This window comes from Lepisosteus oculatus, chromosome 4 (assembly GCF_040954835.1).
Source record: "Lepisosteus oculatus isolate fLepOcu1 chromosome 4, fLepOcu1.hap2, whole genome shotgun sequence".
NCBI lineage: Eukaryota > Metazoa > Chordata > Actinopteri > Semionotiformes > Lepisosteidae > Lepisosteus > Lepisosteus oculatus.
In genome coordinates, this window is record NC_090699.1 from 63,529,919 (window position 1) to 63,557,567 (window position 27,649).

The 27,649-nt window shown below is 38.1% G+C and overlaps 1 protein-coding gene and 1 non-coding gene across 17 annotated transcripts in view; one reads left to right on the forward strand and one right to left on the reverse strand.

Annotated features, from left to right (window-relative positions):
* Window positions 1-27,649, forward strand: part of LOC102695139 (voltage-dependent L-type calcium channel subunit alpha-1D) — a 116,800-nt gene that overhangs the window by 17,664 nt on the left and 71,487 nt on the right. The window lies entirely within an intron of this gene.
* LOC138238493 (U6atac minor spliceosomal RNA) lies at window positions 18,300-18,415 on the reverse strand. The gene has a single exon (XR_011189544.1). It is a non-coding gene; the product is annotated as a U6atac minor spliceosomal RNA (small nuclear RNA).

Consider the following 27,649-nt stretch of genomic DNA (forward strand, 5'->3'; position numbering starts at 1 on the left):
GGGGTGATTGTAGAGGCATGTGGAACACAGTAGTGTCTTTAGAGAGCCGCTGAGGGCTGCTGATTTCCTCGAATTTCATTGTGTTCTGTATCCACCCAGTTTGGACATGGTGGTGATTAAAGACAGTATTAGGAGAACAGGAGCCATAGGCATCGTGACACAGTGATTTGCATTGCTGCCTCATAGGGCTTGAGTCCTTGGTTCAATTCTGGGCCTGTGGTGCTATCTGTGTGGAGTTTGCATGTTCTCCTTGCGTTTTCGTGTGTCCTTCTGTAGTCTAAAAACATACTGGTGGGTCAACTGGCTTCTGGGAAAATTGGCCCTGGTGAGTGTGTGTGTATCCGAGCGTCTGCCCTAAGATGCGCTGGTGTCCAGTCCAGAGTGTACTCCACCCTGCTCCCATTGCTTGCTGGGATAGGCTCTGGTTCTCTCGTGACCCCGAATTAGAAAAAGTTAGAAAATAAATGGATAGAATGATGATCTAATATTTCAAAATACTCAAAATATTTATGTAAAGTCTGATTAGCTTTATCTTTTGTCCCAAAACCTATACTGTAGTTCTGAACCAATGTGTGGGATATTGTCATCAAAATTCAATGTGAAACCATACAGTGCACATGATGTTTAAAAGCGATTAGGCATGTAGTTATTTAATATTAAGATTTTTCTCTGAAAAATAGATTAGCTGTAATTTCAGTTTATGTACTGTATGGGCATATATATATATATGTAAAATTATGAATAACACATTCAAGTTGTATGAATTTATTGCCAGGGCTGTTGCTTGATCAAAATGTTTATTATTTTCATTTTTATTATGTATATTTTTATATGATGTTATTAGTCTCAAGGCGCAGGTCCTCACCAATGCATTTCTTTAAAAAAAAAAAAACAAATTTAAAAAAACAAGAGCCGTGTCCGGGTGTGTTTTTAACAGATGCGTGAGGGTTTGTGATTTGAGGCTGGTGCTACCAAGCATGGGTAGTGCCTGTCATGTGACGTGTCATGTGACAGTCGGCTGCTTGGCCACAGTGAGGCTGGCAGCAGTTGGGATTAACCTTCGCCCTTGCTGCTAGTCTGCTCCTCTGAACAGGCTCAGTAACTGCAACACAGCCTTCTCCCCGCACAGAGTGACTGAGGAAGCACAGAGAGACAACAGGCGCGCCTGGCAGTGATTTTAATGGATGGTGTGCTGTGTTTTTTTGATGGACTGGGATTCAACGGACCTTCCCAATGTGAATACTTGTTGCAACCACTATGTCTGGTGCTCATTTTATTAACTTGTGACAGATGTGTTTAAAGCCTCTCTTGGATACCTTCACTCCCTCCTGCTTCTGTTTGCACAGAGTAACATTGTAACACCTGGGATTTTCTCTAAAGTACAGGTGTAAGAAAAATAAAAAAACAAGAGTTTATTTTAAGGTACCCTGATGGTAAGCTTACTTGTCATGCTCATTAACTAATGTAACCAGACAAACTGTTTTAACCCTGTAGGTCTATAGCCTTTCATTTTTCTTGAGTGCAAAAGCATTTTTGATTTTATGGAAAGCCTTTCTCAACAAAGATATATCTTGGTGTGAAATGGGCATTCAACATTTTTTTGTAGTCAAAAGATGTATTTAGTGTTTCCTGTCCAAGTTGTAATCGAAACTCGTTTTGCACCCTAAGTTTCTACTACTCTTGCCAAGATTAAGTGGCTTTCTATTAATGTACAGATCTGTGTTGCATTCATCGGTTCATAGGTCAGACATAGGAAAGTAAAAATATAAAGTGCCTTCCTGAGCTAACATAAATTAGGGAGGCTATATGTCCAGATTTATGCCAGACACTCGGAATATTGGAGGCTCTGTGATCTGTGATCCTAAGCTAGATGTCCAATTATCCGCCTTTTTGCAATTTATTGTCCTACAACAGCATTCCTTCTTCAGTTGATCACATTTGTTCTTATTATTGGTTAGTGTGTTTGTCATTTAATTTATGTGGCAACAAAGACTATTTTTCTTGTTCCCTGCGACATATTATGTTGTGTTAAAGCGACTAAGGGTGATTAAATGGGCAGATCAGTAGCAACATTAGTTAACGCCCCAAATGTCAAAATGAAGAGCTGTTCAGAGTGGTCAAAGGAACATAAATATGTACAAGTGATAGTAATGATGAGCAATAGTAGCCAGGAAAGAGTGCTCTTTTGATACATTTTGTCCCAGAAGCACAAACCCCTCATCACTCCTGGCCATCATAATGGAACTTGGAAGTTAATCTGTAATTAAATAGTTATTTTATTTATTCTGTGGATTTACCTCAGTTATTAATTGATATGCCTCTTGTGTAGGGTGAGATACACACTCGGTAAAACAGCAAAGCCTTCAGCACTCAAGTGATGATGGAGAGTGGAAAGTATGGGCAGAGCTTTAATGAGCCATGTGGCTTTCAAAAATTACCATTACGATCCCATTTTCAAGTTGTGTTTTTGCTATGCAGAACCACTTTTTTTCCAGCTCATTTCCTTTTCCAAGCTATTACATCCATTCAGCTTCACAAGTGTGGTGCGTGTATGGGTCTTTATAAAGGCCTCTGTAAATGTCAGCAATGTATATCTAGAGGTCCGTTCTGCAGTGTCAGGCCCCATTAAGTACAAAGTTACTGAAGAGTCAAGTTGGTCTTGTTTATTCTCTGATCCATTTTTGGGTCATTTCTTTTTCTTTTGAAATGCGCTTTTGACACACTTAAATTCAGAATAGCAGTTTAGAAAAACCCAATTGCTGTGTTTCTTTTACATCTTTCGAACAGAAAAAACTTGACTGTAATAGGGTATAGGCCATAATAGGGTTCAATTACCGATATTTTTATACTTTAGTAAAATTTTATTTTGCTCTGGTGGTCCTCTGGAGTACATATCTGCTAAAATCTGAACTTCATCTGCCAGGATTACTGTAGAAGATTTGAAAATTAAATGTACTTAAATGGTGAGCCAGGCCTGAAAAGTGTCTATTAATAGCAAAATGGGTTATATTATTCTGTGACAATATCCATGGCAAAAACTGTTTAAAAGTGGTACGGTTGGCTGACAAAATGTAAATCTTGTGTTGAGCATCATATGTGTGAAAATGTTAAAAATAAACAGTGAAAAAATAGTTAACTTACACAGTTTTAACTGAGCAAAATGACCCACCTTACACAGGTAATTTACTAATACTTTGGATTGTAACTGTAACATTATGGAATGAAAATATATTGATTAGTATAGCTCCTTAAGAATTTAAGAATGGAGAAAAATATCCAACAGCAAAATGAAGGAACTTGATAGCATATCAGTATGCAACAGTATGTTATTGGTATCGTTCACATTATTATTGCCATACAGAATATGAAATCCAGCAGCTGCTGATTTTGAATGTTCATGCAAAGGTCATTTATCGGGTTTCTTCTTTTAGTACTGTATGGCTGCTTAAACTGTGCAGTTTTTTTTTTTTAGAAAAGCATTTGAATTAGCATTCGAGGTTGAGTGCTCCTCACAGTTGTCCCCCCTGTCCTCACAGTCAGATTAGTTGATGAGAATAGGCTATCGGGCGCAGGTCAGCTCCATTCTGTGTGATGATCGGGTAGTTACAAGGACAGTGCACTGTGCATCACAGCCCGGTAGACCAGCCTCAGCAGACAGCCTGTTAATGGAGATAATATCTGTCTTATTTAACAGTCTTGAATGGGGCAATCCAGAATTAATGTATTTCACTGAGGTCACCCATCCTTGTTTTGTTTTATGTCGAGTGGTTGGTGAACAGCTATTTTGAGATTTGGCTTTGCAGATTTAAGCTCCCCTTTTATGGGAGAAACTGGGATTATTCATCCGAACTGTTGTCTGTAGAGCTATAACGTGCCCTTTATACAAACTCGCAGTTATCACCGAATGTCATTCCCTTTTTTAAGTATTGAATATCTGTTATGGTCTACTGTATAAACTGTTGTTGTTTTTTATTATGAAGTAGCTACAGTATGTCATTTTCAGCACTTCAAATTAAATGTCTTACTGTTTTAAAATATAAACCTTGATGTGCCAATAAGTTTTACTCTTTTTTAGTTCTAGTATTTAAAATCTTAATTTTTTAATGCTCTTAATGATAAATACTATAATGTTACCATCACAACTGTACCATATACTGGCAACAGTAAATTTCATATACTTGAAATAAAGAGCTGCGTGTGTTTGTATGATGATCTGCTAATTGTAGAAAGTATCAATTAATGTGATTAAGTAATTGTTGTTGCATCATGGTTTTATACAGCAGTCCCTCATCCAATTCAACCATTTGCATATTCAGGAGACGGCCCTGAATAGTTCATCAATATGATTCTGTACTTGAAAATAATGTCACTAAAAATAGCACTGCATTAGAAAGAACTATCAGTAAATCCTTTCTGTGAAACTCACTGTCCTTGTGTGCAGTGGCTGCTATTCTGTGAATCCTGTAACGGTCTGTCTGTGGTAACCCAAGATGTTTGCACTTGGATCTTTGTTTTTAAAGCTCAGCTATTAAAGAAGATGTGTGCATGTCATTTGTAATCTCAGTTGTGTCATATTCTGATGTGTATGTCTTAATGCTTTGATGCTTTTCAGTGTTGAGTTTGTTTGTCTTGTGGTTTGTCAGAATCCTGGTGCAATTGTTCGTTCCTTGCAAAAATGGCCAAAGGAGCTTGTGGTGGATTTTTCTGTGGAAATTCTGTTCCTTTATATAAAAAAGAAAGATGACCGTATGGAAAATAATTGGAACTTCATATTGTTATCATCATTCTTGTACAGTGCACCTGAGTTTTTTTGTGATGGAACTGTGACATTGCAGTATGACTACGAGTCTATCTGGTATCTTTAATGCAAAACATCTTCACTTTATGCTTAATATGAGGTTTAGCAAGGTCCCTTGCCCTTTGAACCCTCTTGGCCTTGTTAAGGGCAGCCCTCCTTTAGGAGTAGACCAGAGCCTTGATCAGTCCCCCTCCTGTGAAGCTCATTTTGGGTATAATGCACAAACCGTCTTTACCTGCTGACTTGCCTTCACACGCGGCGTTCAAGACTGCGTAGGTTCTTGTTTTTGTGAAATGAAAAGTTTGTGAGTCGACACAGGTGACTCATGAATGTTCAGTGCAAATGATGATCTGAAATGTATTTTTTGGAAGGGGGGGGTGACTCGATTCATGAATTAAAAAAAAATTGGAAACCCAGAAGTCTTATTTTTTTAGATATACTGTATATTTTGGCTATATAATAAACATGAACAGTGATGCATCTCATCACTAATGTTTCTCTCGGCTGGTATTTCCCAAACTGATTGGGAATCCACAAATTAATCATATAATGTGACAGAATTTCTAACACCTTATTTGGAGATTAGGTGTTCCATTAATAGTTGGGTTGATTTTTTGAGAGATTTTAAAATGGAAATGGACTTTTTTGAGGCAATTACAGGAGTAGATGCTTAGCTTCTTTTTTAAATAAGTTATTGATCATCCTTATGAAATGTGTATGTGCATTTTTGTCTTCTACTGAACGTTCAATCACAGTGAGATTCTGTGTGAAGCCTTTATATAAGTAAGAGTTCCCATGTTCATATTTAATGTGTCATTTATATAAGTTCTTTTAATTAATTTCACAAAAGTTTTTATCAAGTGTCATAATAAGACTTAGCTACATCGTCAATTTATATAGCTAAGTATTTAATATTCCAGCATTCTGCACCTTTGTCTCCTGACTGAGCTTGCTTCAGTCTAGCGCTCTCCGTAACTTGCTAGAAAGTTGGAAGTATTAAGTGTTAAACTCTAGGTACAGAAAAGGTGTCATATTATGATGAAGTACCATAGAAATGGAGATTCATACATTATGAAGGTAATGAAATTGAACCAGACTGTAAAGGATGAGAAAAGATGTGTGGATGGCCATACTGATCTATTAGACTACCCAAGGGGTGGGGGACTAATTGACTGGAATAAAATATGGATGATGTCAAGCAAATATTGTATAACCATTAAGGTGGTGTTATACAAAATAGTTCATTGAGTTTACCCTGTAAAGATGTTGTGCATAGATTTTACAGTATTTTTTCAAAACACCCCAGAAATGTCACAACTTTCGTTTTGGTTATATCCTGTTGTTAAAACATTCTGAATTGATCTGCAAAATGATGTAAAGAAAGGTTCTAATATTGACATTTCTCTTAGAGACATAGATTTTATGTTACATTTTAATCCCATTGGAAAAACTGTCTTAATCATTATACTTGCTTGACATTATATACATAAAATTGAAATGGTCAATGGAGAGACCCACATTTGAACAGTTCAAAAAGACATAAGGGTATTTCACCAGACTGTTTTTAAAATGTAAGAACACGAAAGCTCTGGGCACCCTACCTTTCTTTACCAGATTTAATATTTATTTGTAAAATTTAACGAAATTAAATTCATTCTTCATTTGAATGTCGAGGTCATCTAACTATTATGTACGGTAGAGCTCCAGTTTCATATTATTATTTCTCTTATTCGAGGGAAGTGAAATTCTCCCCCAGCTTGTCACACCCCACTCCATTTTTGGGCATACGGTATAGATCCTCCATTTTAAAAATTCAAAAGACTGTTAGGGAATTTGTCTGGAGATGCTACATAATCCTTTTAGATATAAATCCTATTTGAAATGCTAAAATATGAGGCGGAGGCTGTACGCATAATGTTGGGATTCACTGAAAAGTACAACAAAAAGATCTTCGTAAAGTTTTTTTTTTAGATAAAATATGTCTCGTCCAAAAATAGACTTGGAACCATGCTAGTAAATTTTTAAAGCAAAGAATTCCAAGTAGCTGCTTTTGGCCAGCTAGAAAGGCAGTGGGAAATGTTTAGTCTATGTGCAGTATACAACACCAGCAAAGCACTTTGCTGGTTTCATTCAGCAGATTTTCTTCACTGTAAATGTGTGTTCTGGGAGTGACTTCGACTACTGACTGCCTGTACCCCCAGTTCCTAAACCTGACTGTAGCAAGGTTCTGTATTTAACTTATCAATCCAAACATACAGTACCAACTCATTGTCCAGTGTCTGTTTGGAGACAGGTACGTATACGGTTGTGTTTTTCGGTCATCCGAAAAACAGCAGCCATATCACCCTGCAACTCACAACTGGCAACCCACTGAAGCTAAGCAGGTGTGAGCCTGGTCAGTACCTGGATGGGAGACCTCCTGGGAAAAACTAAGGTTGCTGCTGGAAGAGGTGTTAGTGGGGCCAGCAGGGGGCGCTCACCCTGCGGTCCATGTGGGTCCTAATGCCCCAGTATAGTGACGGGGACACTATACTGTAAACAGGTGCCGTCCTTCGGATGAGACGTAAAACCGAGGTCCTGACTCTCTGTGGTCATTAAAAATCCCAGGGCGCTTCTCGAAAAAGAGTAGGGGTGTAACCCCGGTGTCCTGGCCAAATTTCCCCCCTGGCCTTTACCCCATCATGGCCTCCTAATAATCCCCCTCTATGAATTGGTTTCATTTCTCTGCTCTCCTCCCCACTGATCGCTGGTGTGTGGGGAGCGTTCTGGCGCACTATGGCTGCCGTCGCATCATCCAGGTGGGGCTGCACACTGGTGGTGGTGGAGGGGAGTCCCCATTACCTGTAAAGCGCTTTGAATGGAGTGTCCAGAAAAGCGCTATATAAGTGTAAGCAATTATTATTATTATTATTATTATTATCCGAGACTAGCACATAGACTAGCATATAGTCTGAATACACTGTCTGTTTTAAAAAGCAGTAATTTTTATTGGGATTTTTATTCTTTCTTTAGCAAATGTTTTCTTAAATATTCAGTAAGGCTTCGCTCTGTAATCATTTTTTTTTCTGGTAAACTAGTCAATCCAACTGTAAAATGAAATGGGAATCTCAACCCTCTGACCATTAAATGACAATCTGTTTTATATACAAATTAATTATGACAAACCGGCATGCCAATGATAGATGCTTAAATGCAAATCATCAAGGGAAACGCAAATCTGAACCTTAATAACAGAAGAATTAGCAGAAAAACAAGAGTAAATAAAAATGAACCATTTTAGATTTCACTTAATAAATTATAATATTAGCCAGATCTTTAATAATTATGCCAAGTTGTTAAACATAGGTTACTTTGTCACAAATTGTTAAATGTCTTTGTTATAACATTATCATAATTATCATAACATTATCATTATTATGAATACTCAAAGCTTTCACATCCTAAATGGAAAAAAGAATGTAATATGTATTATGTGTTGTGCCAAAATAATATTTTCCTTCAGTGGATTCAATGAGATACATTTCTTAAATAACAAACCTTGTGCTTGTGGTCTGCAAGACTTTATGACGAGTTTTTAGTTTACTTCAGGTGTTGCAATCTATCTAGCAGTATATAAGACCCAATTTTGTGTGATGGTGTTTCCTCTGCCTACCGTTGACATCCCTCCAGAGATTAGCGCACCAAAATTTAAATAGGCACAAGAGTAATCGGAAACAAAAAACAAACCTGAACAAGGAAAGCAAAAAAAAATTATAATAAAGAGGGACAATAATGTTGTGTATTAAAACAGTGTTCACTTTGTATCCCCTGCAGATAAAAAAAAAACCTTTTCCAATTCAGAGGCTATCAGCATTGTAGGTGCTGACTGATAAATGCTATCAGGGTGTTACATTCCATCTGGTCTTCTGTGCAACTTTCATCTCTCCCTCTCTGAGAGCTTGAAGAAGATGCTCAGGGCTTCCAGCAGAAAACTGTAATGGAAAAACGCAGTTTCTGTCATTTCTATTGGCTGCTTGAAATCTGTCTAAAGGAACGGCTCTTAGACGTTAATCAGTCTTCACTTATCTCAACAACTATGGATACAGAAGATCGTTCTGAAGCTGAGCTGTGACAAGGTTGTCGCAGGATGTGCTCGGGCTTCCAACACAAGTTTCACAAAGTTGGTGACAGTGTTGTTATAAACAGTGCTTAAAGTAAACCTCCTGACAGAGGTTAGAAACTTTGGGCTCATGTTTGACCTTGTGTACTCACGGTATCTTTCTCCCACCTGCACGGCATCCCACATTTACGACTCTTGCTCTGCCTATGTGATGCTGAAATATTGATCCAGTAGATGCATTTATCTCATCAGGATTAGACTGCCGTAATGCCTTACTTACCCACATGTCTTCTAAGGTACTAAATAAACATCAGTATGTCCAAAATGCCTTGGCGCAAATGTTAAATAAAAGCTGTGTGCAAGAGTATAGTAATATTGTAGGTTCACATTCTCATGTAAGGCACTGCATGGTCTCACTCCATTATCTTAAGGTTGTATTGCACGAGTATAGTCAGTCATTAACGTGTGAACTGTATATTCAGGGCCTACTCTGTCCAATACCAGGCTCCCCGGAAGGGGTGATAGTGACTTGTATGAATCTCCATACGAAACGCCACCAGAGAATGACATTTTTAAAAATCACTTCAAGTCCCGTCTTTTCGTTGCAGCTTTAATATGTAATTTTCTCTTCATTTTACTAGATCTATGTGTTGTATTTCTTTTTTCTTTCTTTTTATTTATGTATTATTTGTGTGCTTCTGTACAGGATTTTGAGTTTCTTAAAAATGCTCATATTTTATTATTACTACTACTACTACTACTACTACTACTACTATTATTATTTACTGATATTTTATTGTTATTATTTACTGTTATTTAAAGATCTCATTTTTGTTTGGCATGATGAACATTTATTTTTTTTTAGTTTTGAGTTTCATAGAACCACAATACGGCTAGGAAAAGAATCGAATGCTTTTGCTTTTTTTCCATTTAGCTTGTTTCTAGTGGCGACATATGACATAGCTATTTATTTGTACAGGTAGCATCTCTCGATTCTAGTCGAGATCTTGAAGTTTCTTATAATCTACAGTATAAAGGTATCCATGTTAATCTGTGAAAGTTAGCTGTGTTACACTGAGGAGCCCTAATTAGAGTCAAAATCTATTCATGGTTGCTAACTTTGATTTAGTATGTGTACTGTATAATGCCAAGATGAGAAGTTGTGGGACATTCCGGTTTGCTGTATTGTTGTGGCTGGACAAAGAGAATGCTGCTCATATTCGTACCCATTATTACCCAGAACACCTTGTGACAGTTGCTCATAAGTCCAGGCCTCACCTATTGTGACAAGTGTGAAATATAATTTGTAGTCCTTTTAAAAAATCTGAAACACAATCTTTCCAATACCATAATGTGCAAATGTTGCTTTGTGAAAGTTACATTAGATGGATGAGCATTATTTTATATAGGAAAGCATAATCTAGTTTTCCTCAGGTATTTGGCATTTTGCTTTCTTAGCAAAGCATAATAACTGAGGTGTACTGTTAATAGCACAACACAGCTGTCAGTTCTAAGACACTGAGTCATTGCAATTTGCAATTATTATTTTTGTCCTTTTATGTAGAGAGCAACAAAGCTCTACGACTGATGTATAGGATGCCTTTGTATTTCAAACACAGCCAAAGTAAAAGGAAGATTTCAGATCTTCAGGCCTGTCAGTTACTTTGCCGCTGCGGTGGATATGCCAGTGCTGTTTAAATTTTGTTTTGAAGTTTGTTTTATTTTCTTCTACTGCATTTTTACACCTATCAGTTCAGTCCTAGCACCCTGAACAGCCCCTGGATATTCTGCAGCACTGAGCAGGGATACTGTACATGACAGATCTAGGAACTGCTAATAACTCCTGAAGACCGCCTAACAATGTAGTATCAAAATGATCCTTACCACTTAAAGTCCATGAAGCCTTTATAAGCAATGGATTTTAATATTTAAGTTATCTTGACATTGAAATGATGATACAGCCTTCTATTTGAAGAATACAAAGTGCAGAGAAATAGCAGTGTCCCCCAGGTCTCTGAAGTGTAATGCAAAAATTATTATTATGTCGGCCAGCCAACACTGTGTAGGGCTTTGTAGAGAATCCTGCTGGCTATCAGTCCATTGATGTTTGCGGTTTGTTATCCATTTCTGGGAGATCAGATTGACTTCCAGACATGTGACCCTCCAGAGCACCTGCTGGGAGGCGGTAGCTTAATTAATTAGCAGCTGCTTTCTGAATGGCCTGGGTGGGCAACTCATGAAGGTCATTCACGGATTGTGTTCGTTGTGCCTGTCCCCTCTCTATGAATAATGCAGATCTCTTTGCTTCTCATTCACTTGTTTTCTCACTCACCTCACACTAGCATTTACATGGTTTTACAGCTCACCATCTGCCACTGTAAAAGTAGATTTAGCTTTGTTAACCCCCCGCTGCCACTATCCGAAACGGCATCTAGGATTACGTTCTTCAAATCCCCCTGCCATAGCTCTATCAACGCAACTGTTTTTCATGTATGCCATTTTAGAATTTGGCTTCTTGGCATTTGCAGGAAGGCCATATATTCACTTAGAGTTGTAAAGGATAATTTGTCATGTTAGATGAATTCCCAGTGTACCTGAGAACATTATGATTTTCTGTAGACTCTAGCTCTGCATTCGCCTTCCAATTACAATCTAATACTCTAGCTGCTGTTGTACATTGCACAGTGAGCTCTAGCAATGGCAGAATCCCATATACAGAAATATGACTAATAGTAAATTTCCTGAGCCTGTACAGTGGTTGCAGATATGAGCTGATGATTGGCAGATTCTTTAGGTGTCTCCCCCCCCCCCCACCATGATCTTCAGACTTATCAACCCCGTGTTTCTCTGCATGCAGCGGGAGTCATGCTTGGCTATGCGTGGATGTCACCTCTGTGCTGATCTTTGATCTTGCAGTCCGCCTGAGCCCTTTGAGAGGGAAGGAGTCTGAAGGCAAGGCGTGTGGGAGAGGTGCTGTGTGTGAGTCCAGTGATCCAATCACTGGGGTTGATCTACCTGCCACAGTCTGGGATAGTAATAATTCATAATTGTTTACACCTATATAGCGCTTTTCTGAACGCTCACCACACATCAGCTATCAGCTGGGATAGCCTGGCCTTTGTCATTTTGAATCTTAACTAGACTCCAGTGCCTGTCGTTGCAGACAGAATGGTCACTGATTCATCTGGTTTATTATTCTTTGTGATAAATTGTAGCAAAAATGTACTGCATAAATATGTAGTTATCTGTGACAGTCTAGTTTTTTCTGCGGTTTCGTAATGCTTCAACCTGGAGTTCTCCACCTCCCCTCTATTGTGAGTAGACTAATCAATTATTCAGCTTACTTTGATTTACTAAGTTGTGTGGAATACAAATGAATCCCCAGCCGGTTTGGTTTTGGGAATAGAGCAGTGAAATTAGTGTTACGTTTATAACAAGAATAGCTTATTTCAAATCTGAAACTATTGCATAAGGGTCAGCTTTATGAAAAGTGCACCACGAATGCTTTTGCCTACTGCTTCAACCCCCCACAGGCACGCACATGGAAGTGATCATTCAAAATGCCAATGACAAATAAATTGCAGCCCGTTACTGAAATTTCATCAACATCTGCCTTCCTCTTTTGGTTTTGGTAAGGTTAATAGCCCATCATATCTCTTGAACACTGAAACATGCCTTTTCCTTTTTTATGCCAGAGACATGGTTTTTTGGTGTACATGCAGTACCTATGGTGCTTCACTGAAGGCAACAGCAGACCTGGCTGTTGTGTGAAATCAGATAGTCTCACGCATTCATAGGTGATGGTTAGGTAGGTAGGTCCCTTTTCAGGCCATAAAGGCAAGGGGGGCAAGGGCCACCATTTTTCTCAACCGTCCGACACTGGAGGTGGAGGTGATGTGGTCAGCATCACACTCCGGCCAGCCTGTTACCCCCAGAAGGATTGATCCCCCGGTACTCCTTTGGAAAGCAGGCTGAGTGGACCGGGGGCCGTCTGGAAGGAATTAGAACGAGGTACATAGCTTGCCCCTACCTGGGATTAAACCCGGGACCTTCCAGTCCGGAGCTAGACGCCCTTGCCATCTCCCATAGGTGATAGTTAGCAAATACAGTAGCTACCAACTGCATTATGTGATTAAGACAGCAGGAAGCTTCTGATCCAAATGGATGAGGGGGCTACATAAACATCTGTGAATGTCATAAAGTGTAATCAGAGGTTAGTCCCCTGAAGATCTTTCACACTGCGGTGCAGAGAATTGAACAGAGAGTGTCTTCCCTTTCTATGTGAATTTAGAAATTCCGGTATGCAGTCAATCGCAGTACCCTAAAGGAAAAGAGCGATGAATGAGAGAAGAGAAAAAAATTAAAGCACAAAAGAGAACGTTCATTTTTATTATGTAGATGTGAGTTTGAAAAGACTTTGGAAGATGTCCTTCTGTTCAGATGAGCTTCTTTCTGTTTTACATTTAAACGTCTGCATGTAAGACATTTGGCGAGATGTGTATGCAGCAAGTTAAATTCGTTTCTTATAAGGTTGACATGAGGTGCATCTAATGTCAGGCAGGGAGTTGAGCATGTCGTAGAAAACTCCGGCTAGTTTACAATTCTTCAGTTTTACTGAAGATGAAACAGATTCTGTATTCTGTCGAGAATGTGATTTCCATCTCTCAGGGTCTGCCTTCCAACTGTGATTGCTGTGGTTTCTGTATGAACAGAATATTAAAATCAATGACTCTGAAGGAAGAGCTTTGTGCTGCTCCTTAGAGAATTGTCTATATGGGTAGCAGTCTTATAATGTGGTTTGTTTTTAGTGTTTGTCCCAGTAAAGGACCTTGACAGAACTGCCAGTTCCAAAATATACTGAAGGAAATCTTACTTTTGCTTCATCACTTGCCTCCCTTCTCTTAGCCAGCTGTTCTAAAGTGCTCTGTCTCAGTGCATGCACTTTAGTTTTATGATGTTTCAGCAGTCACTTATAGTGCACTGATGCTAGCCCTTCTTTTAACTGAAATAACCAGTCACAAAGTTGGAACTTTGGTGGTGTTGGATTGTCGTACGACTAAGAAACAAGCATAACGAGCAACTCTTGTATTGTACAATTCAGTGTATTTCAAAGACATGTCTTCTTTGAACAGACACCAGAAAACAGCTTCACATCAGATCAGGCTTCTTAATGATCTCCTCATTAGTCACTGATCCTGGAAGCAGCACACAGGGGTGGCCCAGGCTGTTTTTGGTTTGGATGTGAATCCCTGTTGCAAACTGTGCTTCTGAATTTGGCTGGGGAAGGATTTCCAGAGCTTGCAGTCGGTGAGTGGGTTGAAGATGCTTTGTGGTCTATTATTGAACAGATGGAACAGTGAGAAACCTAGAAATGGTACCTCCCGAGCAAGGCCTGAAGAGCATGGTTAGTAGGGGAAATGTTTAGGTACAGTACTGCTTGCTTTTGAATGTGGTTCTAAATAGCAGAGAGGGTGGTCTCCAAGCAGAGTCAGGTGATTCTGGAAGGGGACTGACTTCCTCTTGAGCAGGAGTACCAGACCCTTGAGAGCTATGGTCCAGCTGGATCTTTGGATACTTTCTAATCATGACTTACTAAAGGCCCAGGAACGATGGAAATTCTGTGCAATTAAGTGAACAGGGCAATTCATTAAGGCTGTAGTTAAAGTGGGGCTTGCGGTCTTCAAGAAGGAAGTCTGGATAGTTCTTGCCCTGCAGGAAATGCTCAGCTTTCTGAACAAACCACCACAGCACCAACAGAGAGATTATTTTTCTTAGTGTAAATTTCCAGTATTTTGCATGTCTTAATTTTTTTCCAGCCCTAATCCCGGAGGAACACTTTGTCCTCTATTTGTTTTTCCAGCTGATCTACCAGAAATGTTTACAGATATTTGCTGAAAACTGTATTAATCTTCTTATTTTTTATTTTTATTAGATGTGTTCCTTCAGTTAGTCCTTAGTGTCAAAAATGTCTAACTTCAAGGGTACTGATTACATCAACTCTACACAGCCTCGCTCATCTTGCTTGCCAGGATTTCTGACTGAACAGCTCTTACAAGTTGATCAGTCTATGATGAGCAGACCTACAGTAGGTGGGAAGGACACTGTACAGGACACCCAGTTAGTTACATTTCAGGCAGTGCACCTGGTTGAGGACAATTCTGGGATCCACTGCTTGAGGGTTTTATTCTCTTTAGCAGTTCTGCGGCTTACGTACCATATTTGTCTTGTTCTTTATTAAAACAACTGCCGTCCCCTATTCTGAAAAGCTTAGCATGAAAATCACAAGTTTGATCTATCTGGCTGGGAAAAATCTGGGGTGACTTGTAATGAGGGTATTTTGTTCTGCACCCAAGCAAGGAAATGAGAGAAAACAAGGACACAAATTGCTGACTGGGAGGTGGCTATGGTCCCTGTGGTGCTGTCCTGAATGCCAGCACAGTGCACTTTTCCTGCTGCCACCTTCAGCTCTTCAGGAAGCAGAGTATGTCATAGGAAGTGCAGGGTCCACGGAGACCCAGCGAGAATTCAGTCCATTGCAAATACTGTAGAAGTTGAATGAAAGTGACCTGCACCTAACTGATTGTGAAGGAAAAAAGTGAGAAAAGAATGTAAAGCTTCTGAAGTATAAAGCAAGAACTTTTTAGCCTCCTTCACATAGATTTAGTAGAAGCAGAAAAATAACATTCAGTCAGTATCTTGTTAAAGGTATGTAAGAGCCTTCAAGTTCATTGGTATTAGATTTTGTACAATGGAAATATTGGCTACATGCCTCACTTATATGCAGGTGTGGCTTAAGCGCAGGTTGATTGTAAGCAGAGTCCCTGTCAGAAGCTGCACCTGAAGATTGTAATGACTGTTTATAGGGGCCACTGACTACGCAGGACAGGGCAGCAATTGAGAAGGTGTGGCGATGTGTACAGGAGGCAGCATGTGGAAGCAGTGGGAGGTCAGCAAACATGTAACTGAGGCGGTCTAATAGTGAGGAGGAGTTTGTACATATTGTACCATGTGCACATCAGTGACCTCCTTACATCATTCACATTTTGTGGTATCATTTAGCATATTCAGTTCTTGGTTGGTTTCGGTCACAGTTAATACATGAGTTGTTAGTTTCCCTTTTCATGGATTCAATACTGCTTCAGGTTTGCAAAGAACTTCCCATTACAGTGCTCTGCAATAGTTGGGAGACGTTATTTAAAAGCTTCAGAACAACAGATTTTATTTAAATGTAGAAGATGACTTATAAATCTTATCATTGGGTATCTGTATGAAATATATGCTTACTGTATGTTTCTCATTGCTGCCTGTTAACAGCACTAAGCATTTATCTCTTTGCAATTAGTAAGTATTGGTATATTTTTATTTTAGGGAATTAAACCATCCCTACTTAATATTCTTTTGGACGTTTTGCAGAGCAGTTCATTTACAGGATGAAGAGTTTTACTTTTGACATTTGCATGTGATGATTTGCTCAGTACTGCTGTCAGTGACGTCATTGTGCTTAGGCTTGGCATATAAGTGAGGCAAATGTTGTGCTGAAACAACACTGAATCTTTAGATCTTGATTAAATCAAATCTAATGGCACTAGATGAACCCATTTTATATTGAAGTTCCCAGCAAATCTATTTATTCATTCATGCATGGTTTCAGACAGTCCTCTATGATCAATGCGAAAATGTACAAAGTACTATAAAGTCAGATATATTTTATTTTGTGGTTTCTAATAGACGTGTAATACATCATGGTTTGGGACAATTACAACACTGGATAAATTACTTTTATTAAAATGTTTTGATTTATGAAAGGCAAAAAGTATAAAAACAGCCACGATTTCCATAGAATTGCTTTGATATATGCACATCTGCTCTGCATTCAACTAACAATTTGTATTTTCATGACATACGTTTATATTAGTGTGTTATTGCTTTTTGTCTTGAACTCAAAGTACTTTTTAAATAAACATAAGTGAATTCTGTGTGTGTGTGGTCCTGTGTTTAAAATACAACTAATAATTACAACAAAATACAACTAATCAGTGTATGTGAATCATATCCTACCTTTAGAACAAGTAATAGATTACATGCTGAAAAGAGAAGAAAGAAAACGCAATGTTTGAAGGCTCCACGGCCAAAACATTGTGTTTTCTTTCTTCTCTTTTCAGCATGGAATAAACCTATTACAGCCTATGCATGCTGATGCAGCTACCCACCTGAACTATATCCTACCTTTTGCCTGTTGTCTTCCACTTCAGAGTTCTGTTTGGCATCAGCTGAATTTGTTATGGGAAATGGATTGATATTATTCATTGTCGGGGAAAAAATGACATTCTTGGTGTGATACAGTATGTCGAATTTCTAACCGAGAATGATTGTTCCTTGATGTGATCTTTATCTAAATTAATTCATTAAGAAAAAAATGATATGTTAAGGAAAGAAAGTGGTTGTGTACCTGCTTGTGACTAATTTTTATTCTTAATATTTGATAGCAAGAATGAAGCAAAAACAGGACACTTGTATCGCAATATAATGCAATAAATGAAACTGAGAATCATAAGCTAGTATGTAAACATAATTGTAAGATGAGAGTTAACAGTACTGACTGGTTGGACAATCAGAGCCTAGTTTTTAGAACTTCAGAACAAAGTACTGAAAATTAAGTACTGTATGGAAATAAATTACTGTATGTTGCATTCTAAACCTATTTTAATACACAATTGTACCACCTGTAGGCTTCTGAACTTATTATTAAATCAATGTATTAACAGAACTTGATCATCATAACTTCAGTGAAAGATTAATCTTTGATATTTTGACATTTAACATCTAAGCAAGCTTTGTTCAGCATCATTGCATGTTATGTAATTATACCTTTATGAAGTAAAAAGCAGACAATTCAAAAACAGTGATTTTTTTGTTCCTGTACTGATCTTTGATTTACAGTTTTGTAAAAATCATTGAGAGCACAGTTTATTGTGCATGCTGTGAGATTTGGGTTGTGTTGCCCTCTCTTTAACCTCAATGGAAAACTAGGCTGTACTCCAGCAATGATCACCAAGAAGAATAAATCTTATCACCACCCACTCTTTCGCCACACAGCCACAAAACAATGGAAAGCTGTAATCGACAGCAAAACCTTCTAAAACACGGAAAATGTACGCCTGCTTGATATGAATCGGAGGATCCTGTGTAGTTACAAATCATCATCTTATGTTCGAGAGGACAACCTAAATCTCCCAACCCAAGCCAAATTTTAAAACTCAGTTTGCATATAGGGCCTTAATCGGTTAATATCTGAAATTGGTAGGAGTTACACTTTCTATCTGTAAACACCCAGCTGGGCTATTGTGGTGTATTCCGAAGATTTAAAGCCTAAAGAAAACATACTTTCTTTAAACAGCCTTTAGAAAATTTGGGTAGACATGGCACGGCATACTGCAGTTCACAATACCCTAACCATTTGTGTACTGTAGGCCATAAAGACCTCTTCCATCCTCGTCAAGAGGAATGCTAGACAATACTTACTTGGCAATATGAATACTGAAAGGAACTTCACTCTGAAACTAGCTCCTCTGGATTGCAGTTCTTTGTAGATTCTAGGATAGTTGAGATGGAGGTGGAGATGACAGATTTTCCATGCAGCAGAAAAATCACAAGCATCCAGAATGTTTTCCCTTTCATCTTTGTGTGCAGTTGGTGAATGTTCTATATGCACAAGCTTGATCTACAGACCACGGTAATATCAACAGATGATGATGATATCTATTTATACATGTTCAGGAACTGGGCAAAGCTTGCGTGACGGGCATTCATAAGGACATGCATGCAAATAACTTGCAGAGACTTTACCTGGAGATATACTGTGCAGCTTCACAGGGTGGATGCTCTCGCACGCAAATACGCCACGCATGCACCCACACCGTGTTTGTCACAAAGCCTGGGAGATGCTACAGGGCACGACTGTGCGCGCTAGCATTGTTTGCCCCACAGCTTCTCAGCCCTGACTGATCCACACCGACAACCCAGACACACAAGAGACTGATCTGCTAAGAAAATTCAGCTATGGATCAGTGACTCAGTACATCCAGTTTCCTGCTTGTGATCTGTATGTTGTTTTTCGACTAGCAAAAAATATTAAGCAGAGCATGGAAGTAACCGTGCTTTTTGGAAATACCTAAGGATTATTTTTACTGCCCTTTCTTGGAAGTCAGAGTCAAAAGTCTAAAAAAAGTGTTCTTTAGTTAGATGTGAGCTGCTCTCCTATTGCTTTTTTTGGTTTTCTTCCAGGTTAATTCTCAAACTTTGGGTTCTGCTTCTTCATACCAACTTTTATAAAGCCACTTTTATAAAAGTAATTTTAAAAAGTCTTGCCTGTGACTCAGGTGAAGCTTTCTTTTGGAGCTTGTCAGTAAGGTAAAACCCAGTGTTTGGAACTGATCTTGAACAGCTTTCTTTTACAGAACACGAATCTTCCATACCTTTTTTCCTCTATGAAACTGTTTATTGTTTCTTTTGATGTAGACTTTTCTTTTTATTGTGTGTTGCATATATATAAGTATATACTTCCACTATTATTTCTATTTGCTGTTTTTTTTTCCAGTAAACATGAATTTTAGAATTCATTCAGTAATAAAGGCAATTCATATTTTTAAATATGCAATGTCTTCCTACAGTTAACAGTTTTCTAATTGACTTTTAATATATATAATGAATCCTACCAGTATATTTCCATTCCCTTTGACATTGACGCCAAAACTGTGTTTTAGAAATGAATGGATGTTTTGTCGTTACTTTTTTACCTTTTGCATTTTCTCAAAAGCTCAGAAGCTTTCAAAATGTAATGGTGTGACATCTGTTGCAGAATGCTTAAAGCTTCCGTCTTCTGTATTGATTGGCTGCAATCAGCTTTTTGAACAGATTTCAAATTAAAAGGGGGAATGTGCCCCTCGATAAAACTATTAAGATAATCTCCATGGCACAGCCTGTCATCCACACGTATCCTGCTGCCACATGAGCTGGGATGTGAACTGGAAATCACCATACACAGTCCTGACAATAGCTGATAATGTTTTAGCCTTGTAATGTCAGTCTCATTTCATTGTTTCCCATGCCCCTGATAAATGCAAATGATTATCACAGGCTGCATTTATTGTCTTGGAACTGTTAGAATTTATCATGCTGTCTTTTAGACTTGTTTTTTTGTTGTCCTGTCCTGACCTCATTTATCTGACAGTAATAAAACTTTTTTTTTTTTCCCCTAAGCCTGTCTCTATTTTGCACCCATTTGTGCCAGTGATGCTGACATCCTTAGTCCTTTCCTCTTCTGCACTAATCTAACTTCACTGCTGACAGTTCTAGGGGAACGATCTTGCATACTCCTTGTCAAACCTCAGTGGATAGATAATGTGTTCATGCTGCTTTTACTGACAAATAATGCAAATAATTAATTAAAGTCCCTGTGAGCAGAACTGAGCAGGTTTCCACTCAAGAACAGCTCCCTTTTTAAAAGTTAGTGTGGAACTTGTGGGTACAAAGGTACACATTATAAATATATATTTTGTCTGAACATGTGAACAGAATTGCCACAAGGTTCTTAAAATATTTCTGTATGGAGTGAGTCAGAAATCTTGGCTCCATGCTGTAGGTGAGGTAACATTGATACAATATGGTCATTTCATACACCTAGAAGTTAGCCTTATATCCACGAGGGGTGTATTTCTGTATGGTATTCAGGAGATTAAGCAAGGTAAGTAACCCTAAAGGAAACTGCAAAGCAAAAATATGAGGTCCACACACAGCAGTAACAGATAATGCCTGGTTATACAGGTTTGTCTTGAAAAAGAAACATGCTTTTTTCAATTACAGGACAGTTGAACACACTAACATTTACTATGAGAACTGTAGAAATATGTATATTCAAATTCAGTTTTTCAGAAAGATGTAAATTGACTTACATTTTATAAAGCTACTTAAAACAATTTGGGGTCATAGCGGGTTTTTTTAATGCGTCATCTCAGAGTGGTGTGAATATGCACCTCAGTTTTTGGTTGGGGTTGAATGAATGTATGAAAATGCATATACTGTACAACCTTTTAATCACATTTGAGGATTAAAGAAAGGTTGTAAATAATGTCCCTGCTGGTCTACAAATGAAGCTATGAAATGCTTGTGCCCACCTCAGGGCTCTTTTTTTGCACCATCACACTGCTCTCATACTGAAAGGACTTGAAAAGGAGAATGGGTCCTGACAGTGACATTAAAAATACCCGTGTGAATTGCGGATAGAATTTCGATTCCCACATTTTATATACCTCTGTGGGATGTGTCCGTGAAATCCGAATTAACATTGCTGTTAAAGGTGTCTTAAATAACTGCAGTGCACAGAGATTTGAGGAAGAAAATTTGCGAAGAGTTTCATTCACTCACTCTGGTTTGAATCATAAACCTGACAAAAATCACATGGCTCAGAGTCCAAAGGCATATCACCATCTGCTTCCAGTGAATTGACTCCTTTTTAACTCTGGAAGTTTATTTGACAAACACTTTGCATAGCAGCCTAGTCAAACAACAATCTGATAACATCTTGAAAAGAAGGGGGTTTCATTTTCTTTTATATAGCAGGTTGAGTCCAAAGAAAAATCTTACAATTCCTGGAAGGCAGACTCTGAAGGAAGGAGAGACAGTTTAAAAGAAGTAAAATAGGACAGGATAGATGCGATATTAGTGGATAATGGACAACAACAATTTAAACAGATTCTGTCTGAAGGGCTGAGAGAATGGAACCCAAAAGTGAGGAATCAAAGATATAAAACACATCACAGTGGTTAAATGGTTCGCTATGATCTGAAAATAAGAAGAAAATAAGGAAAAGGGGGAAAGATCCTGTTTATACAAGAAAGTCCACTTAAAGAAAAGGAGTATTGCTCACATAGTTAGAAATAGATATTAGGCCAAGAAAGAAATAGAAAAGAATATTGCAATATAAACTTTTTTATAACGTTCTTTATAGAACCATGAAGGATAAAGTGAAACATATCAAGGAAGATATACTGTATGTATAGTTTTTACAGTGACTATGATCAGCACATTTTGCACACACCTATGTATTTATTTTGATTTATTTTGTTGTCTTTTGTTTTATAACTATTCTGATGTCTGTTTTGCTTGTCTTGGGCTGGACTGCTGTAACACATCAATTTCCCTACAGGATTAATAAAGTATTATCTACAGTATCGATCTATATGCCTTGGGTAGCGAAAGGACAGAGTTCTGTATTAAGTACTGTAGGGATAGAAAAGCTAGAGGTGCTTTAGATGTTAGAAGCTCTTGAAGTGAATAGATCCCCAGTTGCGGTTGGTACTGTATCTTACCAGTTGTAGTCCAGGAAACAAGGTGTTCTTCAGAAGTCATTGATGTAGCTTTTTTAGGCTATAGTTGTCTTCTCTTCCATGAAAGGTTATGGAAACAATTATTAGAGCTTTGGTCATGTTAACTGTTAACACAGAATGATGTTGTTTCCAGGTACTACTAAGAACATTCAGTCCTCTCAAAGAGAGCCTGTTCCTTTTTGATACGGTAGAGATGGCACCTGGAGATGCCCGAGAAATATCCGGGGTCTGGATGGCTGGAGTCTGTTGCATTTTGATTATTGAGGTTCCTGCAGGGAAGGGGAAGGTGTGTGTCAGGTCTCCTAGTCTGCAGCGGGTTAGTTAGATTGATGTTACTTTTAAGAGCTTAAACCTTTGATGTCAGGAGGCCAGCCTTTTGACATTGTGGGGCTTGTCCACTGTTTGTGTTGCTCAAACGTCGGAAAAATTGCATTCTGAATCCAGGGTCCAACTGTTACACTTCCTCATTGTTATACCTGTGTTTCCTGGTTTTTCATTCAATACAAGTTCTCTGCTGCGTTATTGAACCCTTATTTGAAAATAGTGTTAGACTTAAAGTTCGTCTCTAAGAAGTGGCGAATTTCAGGTATGGTGATAAATGTTTACGGGTAGTTTGAAATCCCCCAAAGTTTTCTAAAGTTTGTGGGTTTAGAATGACCTGATATTTCAAATGTGAAATCTTTGTTGATTCTAAAGATTGAGTGTTTAGTTGGAAGTCAAACTAAAGATCTTATTCCGGGGATTGTACCAAATACTGGAGTCGAAAGGTGTGGGGGCTAAGGTGAGGTGTTCATCTCGTCTAAACAAAGGTTCTTGGGCAGCATTTCGTTCCATCATTCCAGGTTATCACAAAATCCTTTTAAAATGTCATCTCATTTAATAAGATCCGACGTGGAATTTATATTAAAAGCAAGCTGAGTGATGGTCAGGAATTGATTTCTCTTAGGAGTGGTCAAACCTTCGATTTAAGTCACTTGTCATCAGAGGTCCAAGTCTTTTTATATTTGTATGTTGGTTTGTGCTTGTTGAACATTGACTTTTCTTGTGACGATTACATTTTCCTGTAAATGGACAGAATGAAAATGGAAGTATCATGTCTGTATCTTTCTATGTAGTAATTTAAGTATATCTCCAGACCCTCTATATAAAATTAAATTGGAAAAGGCAGCTGGCTGACTGAACTTTGCCCTGCTCTCATGGAAGAAGCTTGGTTAAATGCAGTTTGAATGCCATCTTCAAAATTTCCTGTGCCAATGAACAGTAAACACTTATATAAATCAATGGGTATGTATAGCTTTGCTTTTTTTAGTAGAATCAGGGCTTTGGACTGCCAGTGCACAGTGTCACTTCCAGCACAGAAGGAATCATGGTGACTGTTCCTCGCTGCAGTAGCATGTGAGCTCAGCCCTGTAATAGGGCTGTGCTGGCCCATGGCAGAGGAAGGTGTCAGTTACGATTAATGTGAGCAGAGTTTACAGGCCCTGAGACCCGACCTCTCGTTACAGTGGAAGTGACAGCATGGATTACGTTCAATTATGGTGAACTACGCTCTAATGCAATGGTCTGACACACTTTGTTGGGGAGCCTGTTGCCCCTGTAGTTTTTTTAAAATAAAAAGACCAATATTTTGAAAGTCACTGCTCAATTCGATATTGAAAAGGATAGAATAAATTCCACTTTTTGTCTGTGTATATGCTTTTGATTTGATATTTACAGAGGCACGGCAAGCGTTCAGTTTATTGTCAGTTACCGTCTAATAACAATATCCAAGTAATACCGCTCACAGATTTTTCATTCCTTTATATTTCATTGCTGTTGGAGTGATTAGCTAAGTTATACATTTTCTGAACTGCACCCTTCATTAGTTTGCTACATGTATGTACAGCTAGACCACAGATTAGGAGTGGCCAGTGCAGACACCAAAGAGCCTCAATCCAGGAGGTTTTGTTTGACACCCTTAATTCTTGAATTTGGAATAATTTCATTTTGACCATCTAAGCAGATGAGTAATGAATAATGTGCGAACACACCAATGCCCTGTTGCTCCCATGAGACAAATCGTGCCATTCCTGAACGGTTTACTTAATGTGTCCCAAATCTTGACCAATGTTTTAATAGGGCAAGATCTTCTGATTTAAGGCTCTCCAGATGCTGAAATTGGAAATCCTAGTGATAGCAGCACGTTTGTAATGCTAGAGTAAGATCAAACAAATTATAGGGATGAACTTTGGAAATTGAATTTTTTTAGACAAAGTTTTACGCTTTTAGCTTTAAAGTTTCTTCTGGATGGATATTTGCCTGTTATGTCTAAAGGGCATGTAGGGGCAGCAACATCCCGTTGCTGTGACTGTAACACTTAGTTTTCACAGGACAGGGTTTTTAGCCTTGTGCCCAACCTCCAACATGGAGGACCTGAGATTATGAGTCTCATGCTCTACCAACAGAGCTAGTCGGGCCCCTATTTATGGAGTATACAGTACATTGTTCAGATTGAGCTGTGTTTTATATGCAGTACACATTTACTTGTGTCTGGAGTTTACACATTCTAGTAGTGTCCATGGGGGTCTCCTACCCCTCCCAGGTATATGCTGTTTAGGTTAACTGGTGTCTGTAGAAAGTGTTTGTCTGCCCAGCAATGGACTGGTGTCCCAGTCCTGGCAGCAGTGCAGCACCTTGGTGTTTCTAGGCACTCGCATTTAAACAAATAATTAGATTTACCATTAGTGCATGCTGCCCAGCCACGTGAAGTGATTGATTCAAAGTACGTTTTGTGGGAAATGGTTCCTTTCAGGGAATTCCTTCTGTGCTGTTCTTTTAGTGCTCTCTGAACAAATCTTCCAATTCAATTTATAGATCCAGAGGTAAAAAGATTTGTTTCTGTAGAAGTATAATGACTTTTCACTAGGACCCACACACTAATGCAAGATGATAGTTTGGAGAAAAATGCAATGTCTTAGACTGGAGGTGCCCCTTTCATATACTTTCTACAGTAGTAAACTGATAGAAGCAGCACTAGCGGTAATGTTGAAACTTATTCTATTTCATTATTTAGTCCAAATACAGGACAGGACACCCATGTGGTGGTAAACAGAATATTGTGATTGAGTATTCCTGAAAATGTATAGATGATCTTCCTAATTGGGCATCAATCTTTTTTTATTTTTTTCTGCTTCAAACAAAAATGACAACAACCCGTCTATATAGAACCATTAAATTCAAAGCAGGCCTTCAAGTATATTAGTTTGCATCACTCTTCTTTGCATTTCAGGAGAATTACATGTATTGTGGGTTATCTTCATTAATACATATCTTCACCCAGGATTTTGTCTTCCTAGCTTCATGAAGGTGTGCCTTAAAGACCACTATCAGCCCTATCATTTAATTAACAATTCTTCTTTTCATCAGACATTGCTTCTGATTGCTTTTCAAGAAACCTAGCATTTTCCCTGATTTGTTGGGAGCTGTTGAGGGATTGGTGGTAATTTGCCACTGCAGGTCTAATTATTATGCTTCGTTTTTTTAGCTGAGAGCTTTCGCTAGAAAATAAAAGCAGCCGTGAGCAGAAGTCAACCTTTCACTTAAGCAACAAAAAAAGAAGCAATCTCCCTCATGCTGTGCTAAGTGCTCCATTGAAACAAGAGTAAAACAGCCTACAGCTGATAACCTCATCATTGTGAGACATTGACAGTACAAAACAAGGGCCAACTGCAACAAAAGCAAACATTTGGGTGCTTTATTCAAAAAGTTAAAATGTCTTTCTAATCTTGTAAGAGACCTTTCCTATACTCTAAATGTCTCTATAGCATGCCCAGTAACCATTAATGGAACTATTTGCATGGAAATTGTATTTCTTGTAAAATATTGAGCAACACGTCTGTATGCCCTACTGGGCATACAGGTCTAATCATGCTGTCCTTCTGGATTGCTTATTGATTTAATTGTTTCAAGTTGGATTTGTGACTATTCCTTTTTAAATCTAAATCCCCCTCCTTCATTTTAGAATCTTTTTGAAAGTATGTTTTGCTGAATCTCCCTCTCTTTGCATTCTTTAAATCAGGGATCCCCAACCTTTTTTTTGTCAGCTGAACCCCTTCAACCTGAATTATGTGCCTCAAGTACCCCCTTGAGATTTTAACTAAATCAAACCTTTCAATAAATGTAGATAAATGCTACAGCAACCCTCTTAACACACTTCTTTTCACTTTGTAAACTATTAGTATTACTACTGTTGTTTTTCTTAGTCTTATTATTAAATTGTTGTTTATTAATAGGACTATTTAATTTGACATTGACGTTTCCATCACAATCTCACGAACCCCCCGCAGTACTGTTGGTTTAAACCATCTACAAACCATATCTGATTTCTTTTGCTACAGGAATAATAGTTTCTTGAATTTATATAAAGTACTTTTCTTCACCCAAAAGGACTTCAGATTGCTTCTATACAGGAAAAATATGAATTAAAATGCCCAGTTTTAAAAATACTACAGTACATTGTAGTTTAAATACCCTTATTCACAATTGTAACAATGCTTCATTCTCAATATTCCATTCTAATAAAATCTCCTTTTGCAAGACGTATTATGTCAAAATCCCTATTTAACATAAATCATATGCATGATTGTGCTTACCGTACAGAGAAAGTTACTTTTTAATTATTCCGATTTCAAAGTGTTATTCATAATGTCCAAATTCTGTTTTAAATTGCTAGTAATGTAGCCCATATAATACATGTTATGTGCTCAAGTCACGTTGCAGGAATTTTTCATTTAATTTTAAATGTATTAGTCTTATGTGATTTGTCAGTAAAGTACATAACATCTAAAAACATTTTATGATAAACTGTGTCTTTATTGTTTTTGTTTGTCTTTTATTTTGTCTATCATAAGTGCTGTACTGCACTTAACCATGTTTGTCTCTTACTCTGGCTGACCAGTGATTGTTTGACATTGAGGAACAGGCATTGTTTCTTGATGTTTTTATTCCTGTATTTTTTTTTAAATCACTTACCAAACCACGTTGGCAAAAAATGGTTAAATCACCATTTTTAATACGTTTTAAGAGATTAATGGTTTCCTTGTTGATTTTGCATTATACAATGAAACACTTTTGCCTTCTGAAAATATTTACATAAACGTTAATGATTGAATAACCTATGATATCAATTATTTATACTTTTGAGGGCATCTGTCTCATCTTTAATCTGAAACCACAGGTGATCCAGAGAGCTGCTGCTTGAAAGAGCTGAGTCATAGTGCAGCAGTAAGACTAGTCCTTGAAGCAGCTAGGACAGGAGGTGAAGCTCTACACAATGTCACTGTTGAACTGACCAGCTTTGAGAATAGTTACTTAAACACTTGTAATTCA